Raw genomic sequence first — 19,721 nt, forward strand, 5'->3', positions numbered from 1 at the left:
CTCCCGCGGACGCGCGCGGCCTCGGATCCTCCAGCGGCGGTCAAGCCCGCGGTGTGCGCGGCTACGTGCAGCTGGGAGCGCCCACCCGGCCCGCCGCCCCCACCGCGCCGCCGCCGGGGGTTGCGCGTCTCGCTCCTTTTGTCTGCCCGGAGCCGGCTCCGCCGCGGCGGCGCAGCGAGCGGCCGAGGCACTTAAACCTTCCAAGGTGAATTAAGCGCCGAGTGTGAAGTTACTTTCCTGCAGGCCGCCCCGATCGGGTAGCATGCTCCCCCACCCCAATCCTGGAGCTTATTTCCCTCTCCCTCCAGCCAACCCCCTTGCGCGGTCTCGGCGCGAGCGTGGCTCGCCGGCCCCCCCCCCCCGCCGCCCCCCTTCCTGCCTGGGATTCCCTGGAAGGTTTTGTTCCGCCGAGGTCGGAGGAGGGGGCCGGGGAAGCTCAGGAGGGTATTTGGCGTGGCTTCCTGTTTCCTTAACCTTCCTGCGCGGTGACAGCCGCTTGCCCTGTAACTTTCTGTTTCGGGGCAAGTAGCGCTTTCAGTCTGGAGGGGAGGGGAGGGGGTTGACAGCTGGAGGTTTGGGGAGCCCCTCCTGAATTCAGCTTATTTGGACTTATAAACCTTAAAAAAAATTGAGTGTAGGCTAAATGGAAGCTGGTGATCCAGGAATTCAGGCGAGGGAGCCCTTGGTGGTGAACCCCAGGGCCCTCCCCCACCTCGCGGCGGCACCCCCACTCCTGTGCCCGCTGGGGTCGAGGAGGAACGCACAGGCCTGCCCCAGGTGGGGCCACGTGACCGCAGGTCGGGAAGGCTGTGCTGCGTGTGACCGCTGGTTCTAGGAATGAGCTGATGTTATTTTTCCTCCCTCCCTTCGAGTTGATCTCCCTTGAGCTTTGACACACGGTACCTAATGAAGGTGGGGTGTGTGTGGGTGGGGAGAGTGGTGTGGGGCTGTAGGGAGGAGAGGGGAAGTTCCTAGTTTTCCCATCGTGAGGCTTTTATAAAATTCTGCAGAAGACGCTGCCCTGGAGCTTTATTTCTGAATTGTTTTGCTGGGGAAGGGTGCACGTGGCCCGGTGTTCGGTTTCGGGTTTTTTTTTCTCTCTCTGTTCAGAAGATCCTGTCACTTTTGCTGAGGTTTCCACACCGCCCTGGAGTCCCCAGGAGGACCGTGTGGGGGAGGAAGGGGCCTGGACAAGACCCAGCTCCCTTGGATCTGGCCTTTGCTGCCCTAACCTGGGCAAACGTTTTCACTGAGTTAATAGAGGGCAGAGAGGGTCACCAGAGTCCTACTGACTTTAAAAAAAAAAAAAAAAAAAGGGGCAGGAAAGACTCCTCCTGGAGAAAATCTGCACTTTTACTCTTTTTGAGTTTTGTGGTGTCTGTTTTAGTTCCCAGTAACTGACCAGGTCTATGTTTTTTCCTTGGTGTATATGCCGTTTTTATAGGAAGAATATTGAATATTTCCCAGCGTTTCCATTCCATTCTTGATCTCTTTTTTTTTTTTTTCCCCCTCCACTGCCTGAAATGCAAATCAACAACAAACAGCAAGCTTGGCTTTTCCCTCCCTCCGCACTTCCCTTAGCGGATCCAATCCAAATTAGAACCGGGAATCCCCAACTTAGTAAAATAAAGGTTGTAAGGCGAAGGCGGAGTGAGCCTTTGGGAACTCAGAGCCATCTCCCCCATGGGAAGATTCCAGGTAAATGAGGGCTGGGTCTCAGTCGCGCTGACTAGTCACTAGAGCCCTTTAACCCAAAATGTAACAGATCCTTAAAGCAGAGAGCTTGTGCCTCCCCGGCAGCTGTGCCTGCCTTGGAGGCACTCAGGACAAGCTTGTGCCAAGAATGAATCTTCTTAAGTACAGGGCGTCTTCAAAGCACAGGTGTTTGTAATCTACACCCCTCTTCACCTGCCACTGGAGGCTGCTGGTGCATATTTATTCATCAGGTGACCGATTTTCTATTTACACAGGGAGCCTCAGAAAGAGGAGGAGGAAGTGTCAGGCTGGGAAATTCAAAGCCATTAAGGAAGATCAGCCCAGGCTGGAGTAAAGCCCCCAGTGGGTAGGCAGGAGGGATGACTTTTGTCCTGACCCCCAGGGAGATTAAGAGAGGTCAGAAGTGAGGGGAGGGGGGGTCGGGGCACAAGTAAATCTCAGCCGGTGGGTGCAGGCTTTCCCTGCATTATCGTTTTTTTTTTTTTTGGTTGCTGTATTTAAAGTCTCCACTGGGGTTTTATACTTTGTTGTCGTAGTGTAATATTCAGGGTGAGGGCTTCCTGGGAAGAACCATGGTCAGGGGGTGGCTTTGCAGGGCTGGGGTTAATGCATTGAGAGTAATAGAAACAGCAGTGGACTGGTCCTCTTTATGTTTTGAGATGGAGTCTTGCTCTTTTGCCCAGGCTGGAGTGCAGTGGTGTGATCTTGGCTCACTGCAACCTCTTCCTCCCAGGTTCAAGAGATTCTCCTGCCTCAGCCTCCCGAGTAGCTGGGATTACAGACACCCGCCACCACACTGAGCTAATTTTTGTATTTTTAGTAGAGATGGGGTTTCGCCATGTTGGCCAGGCTGTCTCCAACTCCTGACCTCAGGTGATCCACCCACCTTGGGCTCCCAACATGCTGGGATTACAGACTTTACATGCCCGGCCCTGGCCTGGTCCTCTTGAGTGCTCTCAGACCCTGTTACAAATGCTTTGTGGGCTCTCCGTAGCTCTCACTTCCTCTCTCTGAGATAGGTGCTGCCATCCACCCACTTATCAGATGAGCAAAGTGAGGCCCAGGGGCTGAGCAATTGCCCAGCTTGGAAGTGGCAGAGCTGGGACATGAAGCTGGCTTCTGTCTGCCACACTGAACTGGGAATAAGGGGGCTGAGGTGCAGCAGCCAGCCTGGCTTGCTTCGGGCCTGTGGTTCTGATGAGAGGCAGACCCTGCCCCACAGAGGCCTGACACTGGGGTGCTCTGAAGCCTCTTGGACTTGGTTTCTATGCCTGATACCAGATCCCAGATACTGCAGGGAGCAAGGGCCTGGAACCCGCCTGTCCAGCCATTGCCCCGGGGGCAGTTCATAGTCAGGCTGGCATCAGGCACCGGCTCCTCCTGTTTGACAGGTGAGAGAACTGAGGCTGGGCAGTAGGTTTGAAGTCAGGCTCTGCCTCTTCCAAGCTGTGTCCTTGGACGGGTGACTGATAGTCTCAATTGAGTCTGTTTTCCCATTTGTAAGATGGGATCCATAATTGTATCTCCCTCAGGATCCGTGTAAGGCAAGGGTCAGCAATCCATGGCCCGGCCCATTGTAAGTCAAGTTTGATTGGCACACAGCCACGCCTGTTCCTCTGGCAGCTTTCACATTGTAATGGCCAAGTTGAGTTGTGAGCAGAGACCATCTGGGCTGGCCACGCCTAAAATCTTTAGTTACTATCTGGTCCTGGACAGAGAAAGTTTGCCCACCCTCTTGCAAGAAACAGAATGAGCAGGTCCACTGAAGATGGTGCCCGGGATGAAGTTAGCGCTTGTCAAGCGATAACTGTAATAATAATAATTATTATTTTGTCACGGTCATTATTGTTATTGAGGTAGAATTATTTGCAGCAAGTTATAGAGCTGCTGCTGCTGCTTTTTTTTTTTTTTTTTTTTTGTTTAATGAGACAGAGTCTCTTTGTTGCCAGGCTGGAGTGCAGTGGCACGGTCTCCACTCACTGCAACCTCTGCCTCCTGGGTTCAAGCGATTGTCCTGCCTCAGCCTCCCAAGTAGCTGGGACTACGGGAGTGCGCCACCACGCCCACCTAATTACTGTATTTTTAGTAGAGATGGGGTTTCACCATGTTGGCCAGGATGGTCTCGATCTCTTGACCTCGTGATCCACCTGCCTTGGCTCTCAAAGTGCTGGGATTACAGGCATGAGCCACTGCGCCTGGCCAAGTCATAGAACTTCTTAGTGGGGACCTGAACTCTTGTCTTTGGACCAGGCCTCTTGCTGCCATGGTTGTAGCGTCTGCCTCTTGGTGCTTCTTCACTGGCCAGGGGGAAATGGTAGCTGTGAGGGGATGCTGTTTGTAGGGACAGCAAGGTGCAGGAGCGTGTGTGAAAGGAGATGGGGCTGGTGGGTGGGAGGGTACAAGGTGTGGCCTCTACCTTCCTACAAATGGGGCAACTGGGAAATTCAAACAGGGGTCCCTTCTCGAATCTTCCTCTGTATGTACATATGCCTAGATCCCCCCTTTCCTGAACTCCACCAGGCTGCTAGCCCCATGCTGGCGCAGACTGAGTGTCTCCTTTTTACCAGACTCAGTGCCAGGCCAATAATAACAATCTAAAAATAATAATAATGAGGACTGGGCGAGGTGTCTCACACCTGTAATCCCAGCACTTTGGGAGGCCAAGGTGGGTGGATCACTTGACCCCAGGAGCTGGAGACCAGCCTGGGCAGCATGGTAAGAACCCCTCTCGGCCGGGCGTGGTGGCTCAAGCCTGTAATCCCAGCACTTTGGGAGGCTGAGACGGGCAGATCACAAGGTCACCGCCTAACACGGTGAAACCCCGTCTCTACTAAAAAATACAAAAAAACCTAGCCGGGCAAGGTGGCGAGCGCCTGTAGTCCCAGCTAGTTGGGAGGCTGAGGCAGGAGAATGGTGTAAACCCTGGAGGCAGAGCTTGCAGTGAGCCGAGATCCGGCCACTGCACTCCAGCCTGGGCGACAGAGCGAGACTCCGTCTCAAAAAAGAAGAACCCCTCTCTACACAAAATGCAAAAAAAACTAGTCAGTCGTGGTGGTGCATGCCTGTAGACCCAGCTACCCAGGAGGCTGAGGTGAGAGGATCACCTGGGCACAGGAGGTTGAGGCTGCAGTGAGCTGTGATTCCACCACTGCACTGCAGCCTGGGCGACAGAATGAGACCCTGTCTCAAAAAAAAAAAAAAAATTTATTAATGAGGAAGAGGCAGTGGCTGCTTTGTCTACTATTCCCATTCCATGCCAGACACGGTGCTTCCTCAAAACAACTCTGGGAGGTCAGGCTACTCTTTTCCCACTTGACAGCCAGGGAAACTGAGGTACAGACAGGTCGAGGTCACATGTGCAGTAAATGGTGGAGCCAGGCGCTGATCCTGGGCAGTCTGGCTCCAGAGTCCCTGCTTCATAAATATTTGTTGACTGTGTTGAGTGGGAGCTGGCCGCTGGTATTGGCAGCGGCGCCCTCCCAGCCCCTTATCTGGTTCCTGTCGTTTCTGGAGGGAGGACTGACTCCTCAGCCATCAGCTGACCCCACCCCAGCCCCACACTGAACTCTGGGTGACCCTGGCCTTCCCTCAGGATCACTGTCCACTGCCAGAAAGGCTGCCCTCGGCCCTCCAGAGAGGAAACTGAGGCCCAGCGAGAGCTGGGGCTTGGCCCGTAGCCATGAAGCCTGCTGGTGGTTGCTCTAGGACTCAGGGTCCCCCTGGAATACTTCCCTGCCCCTAGTTGCCCCCTGAGGCCAGAGCGAGTCATAAATATCTCATCCCGCCTGTCCTAGGCCCCTCTCTGACCATCCTGGGAGGAGCTTGCAGGAGACTGAGGCTTCTCCAGCCGAGAGCTGGGGTACCCAGAGTGAAGCTCGGCATGTGGAGGCCTCTGGGTTCTGTTTTGCACCCATCTAAACTGCTTCCACAAAGTCAAGGTGTGAGGCAGGGTGCTGGTCTCTGCTCAGGCCCACCTGGGTTGGGGTTGGTGTCTGGAGGTGAGGTCAGGCTGGAACCCAACTTCCAGGGTGCTCGGAGCCAAGGCGGGGACGGGGCACCCACAGGGACTGAGGTTGTGCGTAGCCTCAGGCTTGTCATGGGACGTTAGCAAACCGTAGCTGTGGTTCAGGAACCACCCAAGACCCACTCTGGGGGCAGGTTAGGCCTAATGGGATCTGACTCAGATAAAAGGAAACATGGCTATTTCAGTTGTGATTGAGAAAGCTGCTTATTTACAGCTCAGAAACTCAGCGGGGACAGGCATTTCGGCTTCCATCTAGCACTTTCCAGGCAGTCACTAATTAATCTTCGGATACCCCTGAGAAATGGGGAGGCCGCCACAGTTCCATCTGTCGGCTGGGAAAGCCGGGGGCCCTTTTGTCCCAGCTGCAGCCCAGCCCTTCTCCGAGGGGCCTGTTCTGGTTCCCACCCCCCTGCCCAATTTGGTTCTCATTAAGGTTTTTTTCTTGCTTAAATGTGTTGTTGTTATGCCATGGGTGGGAATCTGATATAGTCCCGCTGGAAACTCTCTTCTTATCTCCTTGACTCTGGAGACAGAAGAGGTTTCTTTGTACTCTGGGAGCAAATGGTCATTATATTACCTGGATTCCGGGGCAAGAATGTGTGTCCTTCTACGCAGGGGAAAGTGCAGGGCCGGAGCGGCAGGTGGTCCGAGCCACACAGCTCCTGGACAGAGCTGGCAAGGGGAGGACGTGTCTGGACGTGGCCTCCTGCTTCGAGCCTGGTGCTCCGTGTCGCTTGCCCATCTTCCCGCTGGACATGGACATGTGTGGGGGGAGCGGTCCCACGGGGGTTCCCTCTCACCAACGTCAAGTGTGATGGAGTCACCTGGTCTACCCTGGCATTGTGTAGATGAGAACGCAGCAGTCGGGAGACTTCACAGGGCCTGTTGGCTTCCAATTCTCTTCCTTAGACTTTGGAGGAGACTGGGGTGGTAGAGGCAGCCTCTCCATCGACTCGGGTGCGTCCTGTCTTACTCTTTGTGGGAAAATCATGTCTGTGGCCCCTAACGTGGCCTTTCAGGAAGGACGGTGAGATCCCCTCTTAGGGGACCTCCTCAGCCAAGCAGATCCTTTTCCGTGTCTGGGCTTGTCCCCCTTTGGTGGTCTAGCTGCAGGCTCAGCAGAAATTTTGAAGCTATGGGGTGCCTTGTATTCGAAGGGGAGAAGGGAGTTCAGGGGCGAGGGAATAAACATCCATGCGGTATCCTCCTTTTTTTTTTTTTTTTTTTTTAAGAGCTCCATATAGATTTAAAGTCCTTTTGTTAATTTAGGAACATAAAACCGTGTGATGTATAGTTTGGTTTGCTTGTAAAATTACTAAGTGTGGCATATTTAGTGCTGTGAAAGCTTGGGGTAAAAGGGAAAAAAATCAGTGAGAATTTCTTACAAGTCTTTAGGGGAAAATGTATTTTTCCGGCTCTTTCCCACTCATGCCAGGCCCTCCGCAGCTGGGGTTGGGGCTGGTCATTGCCTTCAGCCCCAATTACAGCTTTACTGGAAGCCTGGAGGGGGCACTGGGGCTGGGGGATTGCAGGAGTAGGGCACTCGCGGGGTTTGGGTAAAGCCAGGTCCAGGTCTCATCTCCAGAGCGTGATCCCACCCCGTCCTGGAGCCCAGCCCTGCCGGAAGCCCAGGCCCTGAAGGATCCGGGCAGCTCCATCCTCCGCTCCCTCCCTCAGTGAGACAGGAAGCGCCCTCTGACCAGGCCTGGACCGCTGCCCAGTGGGCATTTGGCTGCTTGCTTAATGGCCTGTGGGGTCAGGAAGTCATGGAACATTGGACTTGGGAGGGACCTCAGAGGTCAGACGGGCTGTCCCTCCCTTCTCTGGATTTGGGGGTCTCATGGTCACCTCAGGCTGGGCACGGGCAGATTGTGCCCCTGGATTGGACTGGGCTGTGCCACTGTGGCGAGCTGGGATGTTGTTGCTTTTCACATAGAACACGTGCCTGTGACCTAGTCCTGTCCTCTGAGGACACAGACCAAGCCTCCCCTTCCTGAGCACCTCCCATCAGGACCCCCATGAGCTGGGCAGGGCCCGCACCAGTGGGTGCCGGACACTGCACTGCGTCTGTCCACTGGGCAGGAGCAGCAAAGGAGGTCTGTGTTTTATCTGTAAGTCACTTTGGGAACAGACAGAGAGCTGAGCAAAGATGGATTGCTCTGGAAACTCCTAGAAGCATCCTGGCAGAGGGAATCCAGGAAGGCTTCCTGGAGGAGGTGGCACTAAAAGCAGGCTTTGGAAGTATGGAGCTCCAAGGTGAGTGAGGCTGGGAGGAAGGAGGCAAACACAGTGGGGAGAGATGAACAGAAATAGGGAAACTGTTCTTACAAGACTCAACACGTTAGGTTCATGTCGGGTGTGCCGGGAGCTGGGTATGGGGCCATCTCTGCCCACGTGGTGGTGGTGGTGGTGTGTGGGGGGCATGGATTGAGTAATCAGGGTGACAAGTACCGGTGCTGAGAGGTATATGTAGAATTTTCTGGGCGTGCAGAGGAAAACAGTTTGGTTTGAGATGGGGGTGAAGGCTGTATCCAAGAAGGCCACAGAGCGGAGGTGACATTTGAGCTGTCCTTTCTACTCTGGGGAAACCCACATTCCTCACCAGTGGGGACTTGGCAGGGAAGGCTACCACTCCTGCCCCACTGCTCAGCAGCACCCTCTAGGGGTGGGGCTCTGAAGCCTGTACATCCTTCAGAGGCACCATGGGGTCCTGAGTGTGTCTGGCAGCAGGGCTCTGTCCAGAAACTGAGAAATAGTAGGAGTGTGTGCAGGCAGACGGAGCCTGTGCGGAAGGGGTAGCTGTGCCTGTCAAGTCCTTTGCCTGCTCCTCCCAGGCCCTGCAGGCTGGAGAGATAGATGCATGAGGCCCAGTCCTTGTCCTCAGAGAGCCAGGGGTGTGGGAGTATGGCGGACGGGGCCCTTCACAGCTTCTGGTGGGAAGCAGAGCCCAGAGTTCAGGGGTGGGGAGAGGGTGGCCAGGGGGTGGTAGAGTGTGGGAATGAAGCCAGGGAGTAGGTCGGAGCCACATCTTGGAGGGTCTTGAATGTCATCAAGCCAGTGACACATGAACTCAATTCTGTTGTCAGTGAGTGGGAACCTGGGTTCTTAAAAGCAACCAACTTGGCCGGGCGCGGTGGCTTATGCTTGTTATCCCAGCACTTTGGGAGGCTGAGGCAGGCAGATCATGAGGTCAGGAGTTCGAGACCAGCCTGACCAACATGATGAAACCCCGTCTCTACTAAAAATACAAAAAAATTAGCCGGGCATGATGGCGTGTGCCTGTAATCCCAGCTACTCAGGAGGAGCAGAGGTTGCAGTGAGCCGAGATGGCACCACTGCACTCCAGCCTGGGTGACACAGTGAGTGAGACTCCGTCTCAAAAAAATAAATAAATAAATAACCAACTCCCCGTGCTTGTTTAACACCTGTAGAGCGCAAGCCAGGCACAGGGAGATGCCACCGAGAAGCCCCAAGAGTGGCATGCCCGTGCAGTGCCCACACCGGCAAGGGGCCCATGGCGAAGGGTCCCTGGAGGGAAGCTCTGGGGAGAAGGGGAATGGCGAGAGAGCCGGGGCAGGGAGCGCCAAGGCTGTTTCCTGTGGAGTGTGTGTGTTCATGAGCCCTCCTGGGGACTCCAGTGCTCACTGGAGCGAGAGAACAGGCCTGACCCCTCCACCTGACCCTGGAGACCAGCAGGAGATTTGAGAGCAGGCTGTGGGGTGAGCAGTGCTTGAACCAGGCCAAAGCCTGAGAGAAGGTGTGAGAAGCAGCAGGAGGGACCCTGGGTCTCGGCCATGCTCCGGGAGGAGCTGGGTCCCGACGGCGAGGGTTCCCCGGGTGTCCTTGCCAGTCTTCTGGCGGGCCCTGCGGGTTCAAGGGCAGCAGGCTTTTCTGAGGCTGCAGCGCTACCTAAGTGCTGGGTTCCATCCTGCCTCTGCTCCTTACTGGCTGTGTGACTCTGGGCAGGTTCCTTACCCTCTCTGGATCTCTGTTTTCTCATCTGCTAAATGGGGCCAGTAGCAGAGCCTGCCTCCTGGGGCTGCTGAGAGCGTTCGATGAGTTAACTGGCAGAAGGGAGGGACTAAGCGCTGTAGGACCCTGAGCTGCAATTACCGTTTGGGTTGATAGCTCCCAGCTGTCATGCTCCCAGCTCCATGCCGTCCATGTCTTGGATTTGAGAGTGACCTGGAAGAGGAGGACCCTACCTGGGAGACCTGGCCAAGTCACTCCTGGGGGAGGCAGTGGGCTGGGCAGGGAGGGCCTTTGAGAAGCCCAGACTCCCGAAATGGCTGTCCGCCAGCCTGGGCCATGCACAGCACCATGGTCACAAGGCAGCAAGTTCTGAATAAGTAAAGAAGAAACGGAATCGGCCTGGTGAGGTCGTCCTTGCCCTCTCTCCACCGTGTCCCATGTAAGAAAAGCCGAATTGGGTGAATCCTGGGCCCCAGGAGTCAGTGGATGGAGGGCACTATTGGCCAGCCCAGCTTCAGTGGAGAATTTCATTGTAATAGATTTCTTCTTCTACCTCCCCAACCCCAGAAGACTTCAGTGTCACCCTTAGCGAGTGACAGGCCCACAGCCAGTGCCCCGAGGCCGACAGCACCTTGTCTCAGACTCTGGGGCCTTTGAACTGGCCCCAACCCTCCCCACCTCTGTCATTCTTGTCCTGTAATTCATTTAGGATTAGCTTTCAGACCTCCTTGCCGGTCCTAACTTCTGTCGTCTTGGTAACTGTGTCAACCGTTTGCTGGTTTCCCGTGGTTATCTGACAAGAGAAAGGGGGGCCGGCAGGGAACATAAAAGAAGGGAGAAGGAGAGAATGGTGGGGACTTAATTGAACTCGCTGCGGAGGGGCCGCAGCGGAAGGGCCCCTCCGCAGCGGAAGGGCCGGCGAGGTGAGGCAGGGCCAGCCACTGCATGGGCGGTGGGGGGTGGTCACGTAGGGCCTCTCACCCACTCCAAGAACCTGTGTCACTGTCGGAAGTGTCACTGCCTTTATCTTAGATCTTAAGGGCCCAGGGACAAGGTGTTACTCCCGCCGCCCAATTTCCCTCCTGGAAAGTTTCACTCACAGGCAGATTTCAACCCATCTTTATGACAGCACTCACCGCGGGGTGCCGGCCTGTGGGTGGTCAGGTCAGACCAACCGTTGCCGTTGCGGGGTGGGGGCAGGGGTGGGAGGGCTAGTGGGTGGGTCTGCAGGGGACCCGGACAAGGAAGACTTCATGAGCAAGTGTGTGGTCATAAAACATCGTTTTATTCTCCCAGCTGCTGTGGGTTGGAAATTCAGAAAGGGTGTGGTGGGGTTGAACCTGGCTCTGCCCAGCTACACCTGGGACCTCAGCTAGGAAGACTGGGAGGCAAGGTGATTTGCTGTGCAGAGTCCCAAGTCGTCTAAAGGCACCTCTCACTCAGGCCTGGCAGTTGGTGCTGGCTGTTGGCCATACTGCAGCCGGGGCTCTCATGTTGGGATGCCTCCTCGTGGCCCCTCAGTGTGGCATGAGCTTCCTCACAACATGGTGACCTCAGAGCTCCAAAGGCAGGGTCCCAGCTCACAACGGGGATGTTGCACAGCCTTTTAGGGCCTAGGCTCAGAAGGAAGGCTGTGCCACACCACATTCTATTAGTTGCAAGTGAGGGACAAGCCCGCCTAGATTCAGCTGGAGGGGAGTTAGGCTTCATCTCTTTTTGTTTGTTTGAGACAGGGTCTCGCTCTGTTATTTGGACTGGAGTGCAGTGGTGCGATCGCAGCTCACTGCGGCCTCTACCTCGTGGGCTCGAGTGATCCTCCTGCCTCAGCCTCCCAAGTAGCTGGGATCACACGTATGCACCACCACACCTGGCTGATTTTTAAATTTTTTGTAGAGACAGAGTCTTCTTATGTTGCCCCGGCTGATCTTGAATTACTGGGCTTGAGTGATCCTCCTGCCCCAGCCTCCCAATAGTGGTAGGATTACAGACATGAGCCACTGTGCCTGGCCTAGCCTCCCCCCCTTAATGGGGGAATGGTACCCTTCTAGAAGGGCATGAGGTTTCAGAGACGTGATTGATGTTGCCTCTTGGAAAATGTCATCAGCTACACATGCTCCACCCACCCACGGCCTCTATGAAGTCTGTGTTTCCAGATAGTGGTAGCCTTACCTTGAGGAAGGAAAGAGATTGCATTTCTTCCAGGGTCTGCTTCTGAAGTTTCCTGAAGACCTGTGACGTGGAGCTTTGTGGGCAGAGGCCTTGGTGCCCTGGTGGGGAGGCTGGTAGGCCTCCAGTGTGGGCCTCTGCAGTCATGGCAGCCCCCAATTTCAGGTTCACTGGTCCTCTGAACATAACAGTGAGGGTTGTCTCTGAAAATAAAGGTGTTGTTTCTTGTCAACAGAGGCAAGATGAGCCCCTCACTGGATCAGTGGGAAGATGGGAGTGCCTTTTGGGGAGCTACTAATGAGCTATGTCTGATTTTTATGAAACTCCATGGTAAATTATTAATTTGGGCCAGAAATGAAAGTGTGGAACTGGATAGGCTCATGAATATTCATCGTTGACTTCAACACAGGGTTGATCAGTGGCTAGAGCAGGCAGCCAGCCTCGTGACCCAGATACAGGCTTATTACCCGGGGTGGAGGCTCTTGGGAAACCCTTCCCCGTTCACTCCCTTAGTTCCTTAGTCCAGAGGTGGGGCTGGTAACTCATGGCTCATTAGCAAAGTTGAAGCTAGACCAGGGCTGGGCTGGGGCCAGCTCAAGACGGGAGCAAAAGTCAGAGAGTTCTTGACCCCCTGGATCACCTTGGGTTCGTAGCGGTCTGTTCCCACTGTGGAGCTGCTGATGAGGGTGATGTCTGTGCAGAAGGAGCCGGAAGTTCCCGCTTCTCTGCCTCTGCTCCCCTCTTAGAGCCTCCTAGGAGAGGATGGGGACCCCTGGAAATGAGGGTTCCTTTAACAGATAATCTTTGGTTCTGGAGTGTGATCACGGTTAGTGTCATTAAGGTCACTTTCTGGGTGGCGTGCAACAGAGCCTCCTCCCAAATTCGAGCCTACTTGAAATAGTAAGTTCGCATTTTTTCCAGGATGGTTCTGCTGGGATCCTTTCCTCCTCGACAGGGCCAACGCTGCCTAACGCTCTAGCCTGAGCTTCTCTACCTGTTCTCCACACCTCTGTCCAGGCTGTTCTGCTGTGTAGGGCGCCGAGCCCAGGGTTCCGGGAACGGTCAGTGCTCACTCCTGTTAGGAGTGGCTGCTCCCTGCTCTGTAGATAGGAAGCAACCATGACCTACCATTGTAGCTCCTGATTTAGTAGCTGAGCCCCTGGGCCCAGGGGCCAATTGGTTGGATGTGAATTCTTGCTCTGCCTTGACTCCTTGTGTGTGAGACCGTGGGCAAGTGACTGAAACTCTCTGGGCCTCAGTTTACTCGGGTGGTAAACGTGGAGGATCATTTTCCTGAGGCTGCTGCGAGAATTAAAAGGGTTTGTACATTTAAAGAGCTTAGTGTGGTATCCAGGCTGTCAGGAAGGGCGGACTTACTCTTGGTATTATCGTCTGTGTGATCGTCATCATCACCGTATTTCCTGCTGGGATAGAAGCTCCAGCGCAGGAACTCCTGGGCCTCCCCAGCTCAGTGCCAGCACACAGGGGTACGCGCGGATGACTGCAGTCTCGTGTTACATGTGTTTTCCCTGCTTCTCAGGAACTGAAGAGTTTACGCTGCAGCCGTGGCGTGCCTTGGGGAAAGCCTCTGCGCTGCATCAGGCCTGTGTGGGCTTTGCCGGTCTCTCCGGGGGACCTTGCACCTGCCTTCGGCCTGGACAGACGCGTTTGTAATACAAGCCCTGGAGACCGCCCACCTCTGTGGAGATGAGGCCACTTCCTGCCTGAGCCCTAGGGGGTGGAGGTGGGGGTTTCAATCCCCGCCTTTCTCGGAGGAGGACAGAGAAAAGTGAGGTTTCTGGTGGCTTCCGGGGTTGGAGCCAAGATACGAACTGCGGTCCTGAGTTCCCAGGCTGAACTGACCACTTCTTGCAGTGAGCTTTTGGGAGAAGCAGCCCTCGGGCTGGCTGCGTGGCCAGATGGAATGAAAGGTTGCCTGCCAGAGTCCTGGGCACACAGGCTGGTTCTGAGGGCCCCTTCCAAGGCGGCGGAGTTCTGGATGGGCCTGGCACTTGGTCAGTGTCCATGTTCGAGGATCTTGGCGTTGGGGGAAGTCTTCAGAGCCTCCCAGCATGTGAGAGGCTGCCAGGTCTGCGCTTAGGAGACGGAGTGCAGTGGGGAGAGGAAAGACCTGGTCCTTGACCCGCCTCTGCCAGAGATTCTCTGGGGCTTTGGGGGTTCCCACAAGTGGCCTGCTGGCAGGCACTTCGAGAACTGACACCTGCTGTGTGACAGAGTCGTGACACTTGATCCCAGCCTGCAGAGAGAGTCATGAAAAGCATGTGCGGTTTTATTTGGCTATTGAAACCCATAACTCCACCTGCCTGGCTTTTCATCTGATTTTGATGCCTTTGACTCAGGGCCCTGTCACCTCCCAGGTGCTACGGCTCTCGGGGAGAGGTGGCCAGCGGGTCAGACCGGTGGGGTGAGCCACGTGGGAGGAATAGGAACGCAAATAGCCCGCAACCAACTTTGTTCTCCTTGCCCTGGTTTGGAAAGAGACGTTGGCTTCTCACAAGTGCAACTGCCAGGGCGGTTCCTGAGCACCTGTTGGTGCCAGGCCCTGGAGGGGCTGAGGGGGAGGATGGAAAGTCTGTCACAGGTTTCTCTTCAAGGCCCTGCCGGACACCGGAGGAGGCAGGAGCTCAGCCGCAAGCCACTGACTCCAAGTTTCTGGGGGTTGGAAGGATACAGATAAGTCCAGGCACTTGGAGGATGGAAAGTTTCCTTTTGGCTGGAGTGATCTGGGAGGACTTCCTGCAGGAGGTTGTGCTTGAAGCAGATTCTGAAGCGTTGGTTGCTTTTGAAAAGGGAAGGGGGGGAGGTGTGAAGAGGAGAGTGGTTTTTATCTCAGCGTGCCACAAACTGTACTGTGTACTCCAGTGACCCGGATCTTGCTAAAGGGGAGGTTCGGATTCCGCGGGTCCGGGAGGGGCCCTAGGCTCTGCCTTTCTAACAAGACACAGGGGAACTTCCCTCCCTTGAACCCTGGAGTCATGTGCACCCTTCCAAGGCCTGGGCGGCGTCAGTGCTGCTGGCCCAGAGGCCTCACATTGGGTAGTCAGGGCACTGGACCTGCACCACCTAATGTGGTGGCCACTAGCACAGATCCATGGCTATCAGACCTGAAAACTAAACTGATCAAAATTAAAGAAAATGAAAACTTCAGTGCCCCAGTCACAGCAGCTCTGCCTTGAGCCCCCAACAGCCACGTGCAGCTGGAGGCTGCTCAGTTGGACGGTGCAGATAGAGAGCATTTCCGTCGTTCCAGAAAGTTCCACTGGACCTTGCCAATCCTCAGCCCAGAAGCTGGAAGGCTGGGCCTGCAGTCCTCGGAGTGATACTGGCATGGGCCTGGGAGTGTCCCCGGGTCTTCTTGGGGAGGCTCTTGAGATCGAGAGCCCAGCGGGGAGGTCTTTGTTTTGTTTGGGGCCACAGGGACCTGGAGGAGGGACCTGACCGACTGACCTTTTGCCATTAAACACAGGAAGGACTGAGGAGGAGAAACAGGTCAGAGGCTGCAAGAGGCCCCAGCAAGGGAGGCAGAGGCGTGGGAGCTGAGGCCATGGCGGAGCTCAGGCTGCAGAGGGTCCCTGTGGGTGGCCAGACCCAGGGAGGAGCTGGCAGCAAGGGACATGTTTGGAATCTGAGAGACGGTGGTTGTCCATGAAATGGGGAAGTGAGTTGGGCGTGGGGGCAGAAACCGCCAAGTGGCAGTTTCATGAAGGAAGGAGTGGTTTCCATTGTCAAGTGGCATTGGATGTGGGGACCAGGTGGACCCTAGAGGACATCAGTCTTAGTGTCTAGTGATGCACACATACAACACATAGCACACACACACAACACACACACACCGCCACACACCACATACACCCCACATACCACACACACACCACACACATGCACAACATACCACACACACACCACATACCACACACAACACATCACACACATGCACAATATATCACATACCGCACACAACACACCACACACATGTACAATATATCACATACCATACACACCCCCACACACACCACATGCCACACACATCACACACACACACCCCACATACCACACACACTACACACACATAACCACACACCACACACATCACACACACCCCCACATACCATACACAACATACACCACACACACACACCACACATCACACACACAACCACACCCCCACACACCACATACCCCACACACACACCACACACAACACACACTACACACACGCACAACACATACCACATACCACACAAACCCCCCACACACCACATACCACACACAACACATACCACACACACCACACACACACAACACACCACATACCCACACACAAACATACCACATACCCCCACACACACCACACACCACACACAGCACATACCCCTCCACACACAACACACAACCACACACACACACCACACACACACAGCACATACCATACCCACACCACATACCACACAACACACACAACCACACACACTACATGCCACACACAACCACACACCACACACACACGTGCACACAACACACAATACACACCCCCGACACACACACCCCCCCCCAGGCCGTGTGTGAGCACAAGGTGCCTTGCCTTCTTTTCCAGAGCAGGGGAAATGATGTGCCTGGAATGGGCTGCTCAGAACCCAGCAGGGCCTGCTCCAGAACCCAGTTCTCCTCCCTCAGTTTCCAAGGGCTTCCCCAACCCTAGGGGCCCCTGCTGCTCCAGGACCTCATCTGGGAAAGGGGGGCCAAGGGGTCGTCATGGGCTTTCTGGAAGAGGTGTGGGGCCCTGTCTGTGACCTAAAGGGAGGCCTACTTCGGAGAACTTGTGACAGTCAAGTCAGGGCATTGCAAGGGAGGAATCACATGCAGAGGGCCGGCAGCCCGGGAGACGTGGGACTGGACAGAGGAGGTTTTGGTTAGGAGAGAATGCTGCTGCTGGGGGTGGGGGACTCTGCTCATGGGGGCATCTGAAATCCCAGTAGAAGTTGCTTCATTCAGCTCTCACTACCCCTGTCAGGCAGGTGGTGCCATCATCAGCCCTTGGGGAAACTGAGGCATACAGCTTCACACAGCTAGTAAAGGGGGAGCCAGGGTTTGAACCCTGACATTCTGATTCCAGAGACAGTGCCGACCCCTTTGTTGTTCAGCCTCCCAGTTGCCCCCAATCCCAGGATCAGGACACAAAGCCGCTGAATGGGATGGAGAGGCAGGAGCCCCACCCCAGCGCCAGGTCCTGCCTGCACGTGGCATCGTCCCCAGCCACAACTCCTTGTACTGTCCTTGCACCTTCAGCAGACTCAGTTGTTTTTGTTCTCATTATTGAGATGTAATTCACTACAATGAGAGTCACCCTTGAAAGTGTACAATTCAGCCTGGCATGGTGGTGCACGCCTGGCATCCCAGCACTTTGGGAGGCTAGGTGGGTGGGTGGCTTGAGCCCAGGAGTTCGAGATCAGCTTGGGCAACATAGCGAGACCCCCCCATCGCTACAAAAAAAAAAAAAAAATTATAAAAGTTAGCCAGGCATGGTGTCGTGTGCTTGTGGTCCCAGCTACTCAGGAGGCTGAGGTGGGAGGATCACCTGAACGTGGGGAGGTGGAGGCTGCAGTGATCCACGATGATGTCACAGCACTCTAGCCTAGGCAACAGATTAAGACCCTGTCTTGGAAAAAAAAAAAGTGTACAATTTAGTGGTTTTTAATACAAAGTTGTGCAACCCTCATCACTATCTAGTTCCAGAACATTTTTTTAACTTCCAGAAGAACCTCACACCCATTGGCGGTCACTCTCCAGTCTCCCTCCCCCGGGCACTGGCAACCACGGGTCTGCTGTCTGTCTCTACAGATTCCCTGTTAGGGACATTTCATGTGGATGAACTCGCAATATATGACCTTTTGTGTCTGGCTTTTTTCAATTAGCATCGTGTTTTCAAGGCTTATCCATATATGTTGTTAACATATATCGGTACTTCATTCCTTTTTTGTTTATTTCTTGTTTGTGAGACTCCATCTCACTCTGTTGCCCAGACTACAGTGGTGCGATACCTGCTTACTGCAACCTCCGCCTCCTGGGTTCAGGAGATTTTCCTGTCTCAGCCTCCCGAGTAGCTGGGATTACGGGTGCACACCACCACACCCGGCTAATTTTTGTATTTTTAGTAGAGACGGGGTTTTGCCATATTGGCCAGGCTGGTCTTAAACTCCTGACCTCAGGTGATCCACCCACCTTGGCCTCAAAGTGCTGGGATTACAGGCGTGAGCCGCCACGCCCGGCCCATTACTTTCTTTTTTTAAGAGATGAGGTCTTGCCATGTTGTCCAGGCTGGCCTCAAAGTCCTGGGCTCAAGCCATGTTTGCTTTCTGAGTAGCAGGGACTACAGGTGTGCTGCACTGTGCTGGGCTAATACTTCATTCCTTTTTATAGCCAAGTCGTCTGTCCTGGCCTGGATAGACCACGTTCTGTTTCTCTGTGCATCTGTTGATGACGTTCAGCTTGTTTCTACTTTTTGGTTATTACAAATAATGCTATTGTGAACATTGGCGTGCACGTTTTTGTGTGGCTGTATGTTTTCATTTCTCTTGGGCATGTATCCGTAGCAGAACTGCTGCACCATCTGGTAAGTCTGTTTAACCTTTTGAGGAACTGCCAGACTCTCTTCCTGAGCCTCAGTTTTCCCAGCTGTGAAGTGGAGCTGTGTCCTGGGGACCTGCTGGTTTTCTGTGTCAAGTAATATTTTATTTGGAAACTCGAAGGAGCTGAATGATGTCTTTCGTTGCTGCTATTAATAGCAACACCTGGCCATCACAGTAGGCACATCTAGAGTGGGAGCCAGCAGGTGCGCTGGCTTGTACCATTCTGGGCCGGGGAAGCATTTCTTCTCCTCCGGCCACCAGTTGCCTCAGATTAGAGTTATTGTGAGTGAGTGTCCTTCATGTGTTTCTGGGGAACTTCCTGGGAACTCAAGAAAATGTTCTCCAAAGCTGAATTCCATAGAAAGAGACCAAAGCTGGGAAGGGCAGGTGACAGCTGCCACCCTCCTTGGGTGGGAATTTCAGGAGAACTCGGGCAAACGTGGTGCCGTCTCTTTGGCCAGAGAAGAAGCGGGACATCCCATGAGCTCAGCCCCCGCAGGGACTGGCTTGGGAGAGGCCCGCTCCCCACACATGGCGGGCGGGGGCGCCAGGCCTCCCGTCTGGTCCTGACAGGCAGCCCCCGGAGCCTGAGTTTTTCTTGGAGGGCGTCCAACTGGTGCAGAGCTGGCTTGGCCCAGCACTCTTGTGGGAGAGAAAGGAAGCCATTGAGGGCCGGCGGTGGAAGTTGTAAACTGGATAAATGACCCTCCATAGCAGGCCCCCAGAATGCTTTTTCTCCACTCCGCAGTGAGAAGCCAGCCTGGGAAAATCCCAGTGTTCATTATTCGTCTGCTGCCCAGAGAGGACAAGTGACCTGCCTGGGGTCACACAGCCAGTTAGAGGCCAAACTAGGAGGGCTCTTCCTGACACCTGGCTGGGCCCTTCGGGAGTTCTGCAGTCCGCCTGCCTGCTACCCCATTAAAACCCGAGGCTTACTCCCTGCGCGTCAGCGGTAGCTGAACTCTGCGAAGTTGTCCCTTCTGCCTCCGACGAGGCCCCGGGGTCAGAAAGCTACAGGGAGTGACCTCATAGAAGATACCCAAAGCCAGGTCCTTCCTTTCTGGGCCTCTCCGCCCAACCTTCAGAGGACACCTGGGCGGTGATGCCAAGAGCCCAAGAAGGCACTGGTGTGGAATGCGTCAGACTTTTTTTTCCCCCGGAAAGCGCCGTGACAGCCTGTCCGCTGGTGGCTCTGC

At 54.8% G+C, this 19,721-nt stretch overlaps 1 protein-coding gene and 1 long non-coding RNA gene across 27 annotated transcripts in view; one reads left to right on the forward strand and one right to left on the reverse strand.

Annotated features, from left to right (window-relative positions):
- The window catches only part of GSE1 (Gse1 coiled-coil protein), a 511,516-nt gene that overhangs the window by 390,506 nt on the left and 101,289 nt on the right, over positions 1 to 19,721 (forward strand). The window lies entirely within an intron of this gene.
- On the reverse strand, positions 10,975 to 13,555 carry LOC135969002 (uncharacterized). 3 transcript variants are annotated; one of them, XR_012429197.1, is made up of 3 exons: positions 13,256 to 13,555; positions 11,882 to 12,081; positions 10,975 to 11,343 (listed from the first exon to the last, which is right to left on the reverse strand). It is a non-coding gene; the product is annotated as an uncharacterized lncRNA (long non-coding RNA). The 3 variants fall into 3 exon arrangements; XR_012429196.1 differs by having other exon boundaries at positions 12,519 to 13,555; XR_010584055.1 differs by having other exon boundaries at positions 11,882 to 13,555.

This window comes from Macaca fascicularis, chromosome 20 (genome assembly GCF_037993035.2).
Source record: "Macaca fascicularis isolate 582-1 chromosome 20, T2T-MFA8v1.1".
Lineage (NCBI taxonomy): Eukaryota > Metazoa > Chordata > Mammalia > Primates > Cercopithecidae > Macaca > Macaca fascicularis.